We start from the raw sequence: 8,332 nt of genomic DNA on the forward strand, positions 1-8,332 counted from the left end.
CTATCCGAAAGGATAGGCCTGGTCTAGCAACAGCCAAGGTACAAAATAAAAAGCCCCAAGCATCTGAACTGGAATCGTATTAAGTTTAAAATTGGTAAATTGAAACCCTTAGGGAGAGAGTCAGAGATGACAGTTTCATTTTAGTTGCTGTTGTTGTCATGGTGCTAGTTACAATATGTTCACCGATGACCTTAGCTTTCTGTGCCCTCTCTAAGAAGAATAAGGCAGCCTTAGGTAAGGAGAGAATTGATGGAAGGAATGCTAAATTGCAAGCAATAAAAAATAGAAGAAGAAAAAAGGCTTTTCCTCATAGGGAAAAAAAAAAAGGAAATTTGTGGCAGACATGGGAGGAGTCGGACGTGATCACTACTGGCCTGGAAGGTGTAGTTAGCCACGTGGCTGGATGGGGCAAGGTGGTCAGCTTAACTTAGATGAGCTATGAGAGTCTGCCCAGCTAAGGCCTTAGGCTTTGAAATATTAAAATGTCTCTATGTGGTTATTTGGGAAAAGGCTGGCTAAGGAATAATTGCTACTGTATTAATTTCTAGTGTTAATATAGACAGAATATTAATGATCATTTTGATTTACACAATAATATGCTACAGCATGAGATAACATATCTGGCCCCCAAACTTAGAGTTTTCTTGTTTCTTTGCTTGATTTTTTTTTGTTTGATGCTAATTGTGCTAAATTGAAAAGATATTTTATCATTTGGCATTACTAATATATACGAGATTTTAAAGGATTTTAAATAAATTCAGAATGTTGCTACAGTTCAAATTTGTTGTTTTCTAAATCAGAGAGTTACAATGGTTTGGAGTTGAGCAGGGTGGTGGCAGTGCTCGCCCTGGCCTTTAATCCCAGCAAACAGGAAAGAGATAGGCAGACCTCTGCAAATTCTAGACCTGTGTGGTCCACACAGTGAAGTCGGGGACCCCTGCTGACAAAGCTGCTTGCAAATGACAGTCTAAAATCTAAAGTGACACACTTTTTCCTTAAAGATCAAAAGTTTCTGCCTTATACTAAATAGAAATGATCCTTAGTCATTTAAAAGATAAATGCACATCAACCTTAGATTTATATAAAAAGAAAAGGAAATATAGGTATATTTAACCATGTATGTAAGGTAAGTTTATAATTTCAATTTGAAAGACAATGCTTTTTCTCTTTGCCCCAAAAGCATTTTTGCCCTAGAAAAAAAATATATTTTGCTAATCAGTGTAATGACCCAGAGTTAGGGCTGGGCAGGGTTGTTTGCTTTTATCTTCTCAGGAGAAAAAAAGAATCCATAGAAGAAACGGATACAGAGACCACTAGACAAGAGATTAAAAAAATAATACCGTTAAGCTTATTAACATTAAAACTTAAAAACGTCACATGTTTTTTTTTTTTATCAGCTTGGCAATACAGAATATAATGCCCTTTGTCAGAGGGGATAAATAAATAAATAAATACATGTCAGAGGCAATGCGATACTGTTTTCAATGGAAAAGGATGAGGGATTAATGTTAATGAAGACCTACATGTGATGCTCCATCATTTTATCCAGCTGGACACACTGATAGACAATGGTCTAGGTTAAAACGATGGGGTTGAGGACTTGCTACTGCCTGTGAAGAAGGAAGGTGCAATGCCGGTCTCAACAGCCAGTCAGTTTCCTTGGAGAGTGGGAGGTCTCACGGAAGAACTAATGGCAACTCAGGCAACTCAGCCTGGTGTGAAATGCGTGACCCAGGCCAAGACCTCTGAGCAAGTGTCATAGCTTGAGGATATGCTAGGGCGTTAAGATGGAAAGAAGTTTAAATAAAGTTGAACACAGGGAAGAATGCTAAGTTAAAAGAGAAAACGCAAGGATAGACATAGCCACATAAGAAGTAATCTCCAAAGAAGGGAGAAGATAGAAGTGGTATAAATGTCTTCAAGGGTATATAATGCTAAGTAAATAACTCAGGCCCTTGATCCTGTACTTGGGAAACAAAGACAGAGACAGATAGGTTCCTTGTGACGTGGAGGCCAGCCTGATCTACAGAGAAAGTCCAAGTCAGCCTAGGCTACACAGAGGAACTCCATAAGTAATAGTAAATGTATGCCACTGTGGAGGAGGATACTTGGACTCTGAATCTTGTTTTGAATTGTCAAAATAAAAATGATTATATATATTCAATATTGCACTTTCACTTTGAGAGAGTTCAAAATGGAGTAGATCTGGATAAAAATGGGGCTGCTAGATTGAATCAGTCTATACTTATAAAGACTTCAAACTGCTGGACAAAATACGTTCTGTAGGGAAAGAGGCTATTTGTTTGTGTCAATAGACAAGGAAAGGAAGGCTTTGGATTCCATCCAAAATAATAATCAATTTTGATAGAGGGAGACCTCCTGAAGAGCTTGGCTGTACAAAGAAAGGAGAGAGTCCAAAGGACCAAATGACCTGGTGATGCTTAATGCTAAACCCTCTATTGGAACAACTCTGAAGCTGACTGGAACATGTCTATGTCTCCAGCCAGAACTTCAGCCTACATGGCCAATAAATCTTGTTGGCTACAGAATTCTCATGACTTATTATTACATCCTATCCTTTCAGATGGCATGAATGGAGACTTAAATTACAGTTTGGTTATATAATCAAACTAGCTCAAAAGGATAGATAGTCTTTCACCTGCTCTGACGAAGAGCAGAAAGTTATCATTGGCTAAACTGTGCACCTTGCAGATTCCATACATTGTTGTACAGACTATGTATTACTTACAAGAAATTATAGAGTAGGAGTGGCCCTGGCAGAACCTGGCAAGTGATATCTTGGGGTTACTGACAGGGAATTAGACAAACTACCATAGAGGGTTGATATCTGCCCAGCTCTAGTGCTTTAAGGCTTATTATAAATATAAAGGTTTTGTGTCTTTTATTTGGGAACTACATAGTATAAAGTAGGGTAGAAACCCCCCCAAAATATTTACTGTAACAAGTCACAGCTAGCTGAGGGGTCTTTTCCTCTACCTGGGTATCATTCATGAAGCGGTAAGAAACCCCTTTTAGTTCAGATGTCTAGCAACTTTCAATTTCTCTCAGGGTCTGTCATCAAGGAGTGGTGGCAGTGGACAAGCAGCGGCAAGTGGCACCCTATCTGACAGTCTGGTGTAGACTCTGGCAATGGAGGCCCCTGGGCCCTTGGCAATAGCAGCGTTAAGGTTCTTAGCTTGGTGTAGGAGACCCTTGGTCCTGAAGACTTGACAGTTTCCTCAAACCCCTCTAGCAACCACAGAGTACAGGTTCTCTTCCCTAGCTCCTGTGGCCTTTTATCAGCCCTCAGCTTTCTTGTCTGCATATCTGCACTTCTTTGCTGTGGAACTGTTAGCTCCTCCTCCTGTTGTCTGAGGCTGCTAAGAACTGAATGCCTCTGGTCACCTTGGGCACACAAGATACATAGACATCCCCCCACGCGGACACACAGATACACAGACACACACACACACAGAGATGTACACATACACACAATTTAGAAGTGATAAAGAATTTAGCTTTTTCACATTTGTCATTTCTGAGAAGGTAAATGACAAATTCCTATGTCTTTGGATTGTATTATGTTAGAACGTTTGTTTTCTAAAATTACTGGCTTGAGTTTTGTTGTGATCATAAAAAGAGAAAGCGGCATAAGAATATGTTCCATGGGGCATTGGGGAAGGGGGTTTCTCAGTGGGCCCATGCCGAGGCATCCCTTCCCCCTGAGGGACCAGTCACACACCAATATAGTATAGAATAGAGTTTATTTAGGGCATGGGGAGGGGAGTTAAGGGGGTAGTAGAGGCAGAAAAAGGCAGAGAGAGGGAGAATAGAGAAGCAGAGGCCGGCCATGACCACATGGAGAGAGGGGGGAGGGGAAGAGGGAGGGGAAGAGCCCAAGAGAGGGCAAGAGAGAAGCTAAGAGAATGAGAGAGGCAGGAGAGAGAGGCGGGGCAAGCAGCCGCTTTTATAGTGGGCCAGACCTCCCTGGCTGTTGCCAGGTAACTGTGGGGCGGGGCTTAGACAGAATCCTAACAAGTTTTATTTTAAAAAACTCATTAGGTGAATTTTGGCTTGGGATTAGGACAAAATTTCCCAACAGTTCTGAAATGGCCCTATATATGTTTCTGCCATTTTTTTTTTTACTATATATTTATGTAAAGAAGAATTTTCAATATTGATAATTATAAATAGAACTGTTTATCAACTCTGAAAGAAATGTCACTCTACAGCTTGCAGTAGCAAATATTTAGCCAGGATTAATTGTGATTTTAATTTAATTTTATGTGTACGGGTGTTTGCTCTGCATATGTTTGTGACCCACCCACACACCTGGTGCCTGTGGATACCAGAAATAGGCATCAGATCCCCTGGAGCTGGTGCCACCGATGACTGTGAAACGCCCTGCAAATGCTGAAAGGAGCTGAAGATCTCATCCAAGACCAAGTTCTCAGCACAAAGGAGATTCATTTGCCTCCGAGGGACAAAGGGCAGGGAATAAGTAGGAGCTAGAGGCAGAGAGGAAAAGGACAAAGGAGCAGGCGAAGGGACAAAGGACTGTCTCTAGGCGGAGGGGAGACAGTCGTGTCCCATAGGCAAACCACAGCTTATGAATGAAAAAGGGGCAACCCCGAGTCAGGATGAGGTGTTTAATTTTAATTGGGCATGTTAATTGGGCGACTGTGATTGTGATTGCTGCACTTCAATACTTTAATAACTGCATCTCAGTTGTCAGTCAACCTCACAGGGAGGAAGTGGCCAAGTAAAGGAATAGTCCTTGGTGGCTTGCTTTAGGAGTGTGATCTAATGCGTTTTAGCAAGGCCGAGGGACCAGGGGAAGGGCAAAGCCTGCTAGAGCCCTGTTTGCCACGCTCCAGCTGGCTAGAGCCCTTCAGGTGCTAGGGATCAAAGGCGGTCTTAACTCCCCTAACTAGGGGCATCTCTCCAGCCCAAAGAGAAACACAGAAGCTCATCTATCTCATTAATATGCACATTTGAGGTCCTCTTTAATAAACGATGAAACTATATTATACCAAAGAATTGTCTTTAGTTAAATTTAGTAACAGTAAATTACGATTTATTTATTTATAGTAAATCGTAATTTGCTGTTACTAAACGATTGATTTTTATAACTACTTACAAATCTACCAAATTTTCTGGGGTTGTATAAAGTTTCTCAGATGAAAGCGGGCCACGGTGCACTGAGTATAGGAAGCCCCGACTTTCGGGGAAAGTGAACACTCGGAACAGAAACTGATTCACGCTGTCAGCAAGCTCTATACACTCCAGTCTGCTGTGACTGTGCTAACGGCTGCCCACGGTGAGACGGGTCCCCTTCATCTGTCTCAAAGTGGTATTTTAGAGGCAGAGGGACGATGGCTTTAAAAGATTTAAGACAACAAACACCCATGAAAACATAAATGTGTATATGTGTGTATTGAGTTTTTAAAAAACGGCAGATTGCAGACACATAAATTAATGGTTTCCTTAGGATATTGATAATGTGTATAATTAAACATCTAAAGTGGACAATCGCTAGCATTAATTCTACATAAAAAGCTAGGTAAGCCGGGTGGTGGTGGCGCACGCCTGTAATCCCAGCGCTTGGGAGGCAGAGGCAGAGGCAGGCAGATTTCTGAGTTCGAGGCCAGCCTGGTCTACAGAGTGAGTTCCAGGACAGCCAGGGCTACACAGAGAAACCCTGTCTCGAGAGAAAAAAAACAAAAGCTAGGTAAGTGAAAAAAAAAATATGCTTAAACATCTTTGAAAAAATTGCAAGGGCTAGAGAGAGAGTTCAACAGTTAAGTTCCCATAGTGTTCTTAAAGACCTGAGTGTGGTTCCGCCCATGAACCAAGGGGAGACCCAGTGCCTCTGGCCTCCTCCAGCATTGGTGTTCATGTGCAGATATTCACAGACAGACCCATATACATACATATATACACATATGTATATATATATAAATAATTAAAAAATAACAAAATAAAAAACAAGCAAACAAATTTGAAATCAGTAGGCCCATCTCACTGGTGTCAATCCCTTGGAGTAAGGTTTGAAATGCCTCTCAGAACTGGAGAGCAAGCTAGTGGGACTTCTACAGCCTCTGGGTGTAAATACACAGCTTTTCAGCAAAGAGCAGAACTCCCAGCGATATCAGCTGAGTACAGCATAACAAAAAGACCAGGCGCAAACACTCATAGCAAGGCTGGAGGAGGCAACCCGGCAGGAGGAAAAGGGTCTCAAGACCTGCTCTTTTCTGAAGGAAGCTGAAGGAGGAGGAGAAATGAACGGGGAGAGAGGGAAGGTGGGAGAGGCAGGGAGGAGTAGAGGGAAGGAAAACTGTATTTGAGTTGTAAGGTATGAAGGAAGACTAGAAAATAAATACATGAAAATGCACAGCTTTTATTGATTGTTTCTTTGTGCTGGGACATTCGAGGGTTTAGTTCTAGGTGGGAAGGAATGGCCATGTGGCCATTCTAGCCAGAACAAGTGAGGCAGTCCTGTGTGACTACAGTCCCTTCTGTAGCATTTACACTCCACTGCTGTTTTTTGTTTAGTTTTCTTTGTTTTCAGGTTAACTCAATAGGGATGCAGACACAGTCAACCTTTTGATAGCATCTTCCAGAAAAGTCACTTGTTGTGTTACAGGGACTGATTTTTCCTGGGTGGAAGCTTCTCTTATAGCTATCTTACCTGCAGAAAGAATCAAAGTGTGTGTGTGTGTGTGTGTGTGTGATGTAGAAGAACATGGTGAATGTTGTTTATGGGCTTGCTCCTCATGGCTTGCTCAGCCCGCTTTCTTGGTCTTCCCCCCCCTCCCCCCCCAGACAGGGTGCATAGCCCTGGCTGTCCCGGAACTCACTCTGTAGACCAGGCTGGCCTCGAACTCAGAGATCCGCCTGCCTCTGCCTCCCAGAGTGCTGGGATTACAGGCGTGCGCCACCACCGCCTGGCCCAGCCTGCTTCCTTACCAAACCCAGGACCACCAGCCCAGGATGGCACCACCCATAATTTTTGGGTTGGGCCCTCCCCTAGTCAATTATTTTTTAAAAAATGCTCTATATTCTTGCCTGTAGCCTAATTCATGGAGGCATTATCTCAGTCAAGAGTCCCTCGTCTCATGTGACCATAGCTATGTCTTACTAACATAAAATAGCCAGCAAGCATACTGGACCTTCAAAATATGAATTCAAATCCAACCACCTGCAATGTTTTACTGGAGTCTCAAAGACATCTTAACAAACAGGAAAAAAGGAAGAAGAGGAATAAGGACTGAAAACTAAGAAAACTCTAGCCATTTGGAGACACTATGAGACTGTAATAAATGAGGTTGCAGCAGCGTCTACGGGTAAGATCTCAGGGCTAGAGGAGTTCAATGAGATTGCCAAAGACAAAAATCAGCTTTTAAATATTGCCTTTTCCATTTCCCAGCAAGAAACAGAAAACAAATGTTTCAATGGTACAAATTATAGTATCATAAAGTATCATCTGTCTAGGAATAATTCTAATAAAACCACAAAAAACAATAAAACATTTCTGATATTCAAGAAAAATGTGTTTAAAAGAAGCAAGAAGCTTATAAATTGGAACATGTAATATGGTTAAGATGATAATTTCTCTCCAAACTGGGTTATGAAATAAATCTAATATAAGCAAACCCCAGCTGTTTGTCGAAACTTAATGAGCTGACCCTAAAATTTATACAGATGTAGGAAGGGCTAAGTGGGAGCCAAGAAAGTCTTGAAGGAAGCTTGGAAGGCGTGCTTCTTGAGATGCCAAGACCAACATGGAGTGCAGTTTATTGTATTAGCTTGGAACAGAGGCTCGAGAAATGGCCAAAGAGACAAAACGGAGAGCTTAACCGTTTAGACCGCCCACATGTGAACACTTGAAAGATGTCTTTGATTGTGTGGCTTATCAGTGGAGAAAGGATGAACTCAACAGAAAATGGAGCTAGGGGTAGAGATAGAAACCAGAGTGGAGGGAGAGCTTCAGGAAAAACAACAGCAACAATGACAACGACGACAACAACAAATGGGTTCTTATGACATTCATAGAAATAATTTCCAGGAGAATTAAGGATCCAGTATGAATTGGAGTGAAAACCTACAGGAGGACAGCCAGGCAGCTGATGCAGAGTTGGAAGGCAGCCTGGGCTTCCTGATGAGACTAGAGATGGCCTGGGAATACAAGTCATCAGAATGCTTGCCCAGCATTCTGAAGGTCCCAGGATTAACTTCCAGCCTTTAAAAAAATAGAACCTTGGCTTCCCGCCAGTCAGGAGAGACTCACCTCCATCTTGATTCCGGGCTCCAGAGATCGGTCAGACTGAGG

This window comes from Apodemus sylvaticus, chromosome 11 (assembly GCF_947179515.1).
Source record: "Apodemus sylvaticus chromosome 11, mApoSyl1.1, whole genome shotgun sequence".
In the NCBI taxonomy this organism is placed as follows: Eukaryota; Metazoa; Chordata; class Mammalia; order Rodentia; family Muridae; genus Apodemus; species Apodemus sylvaticus.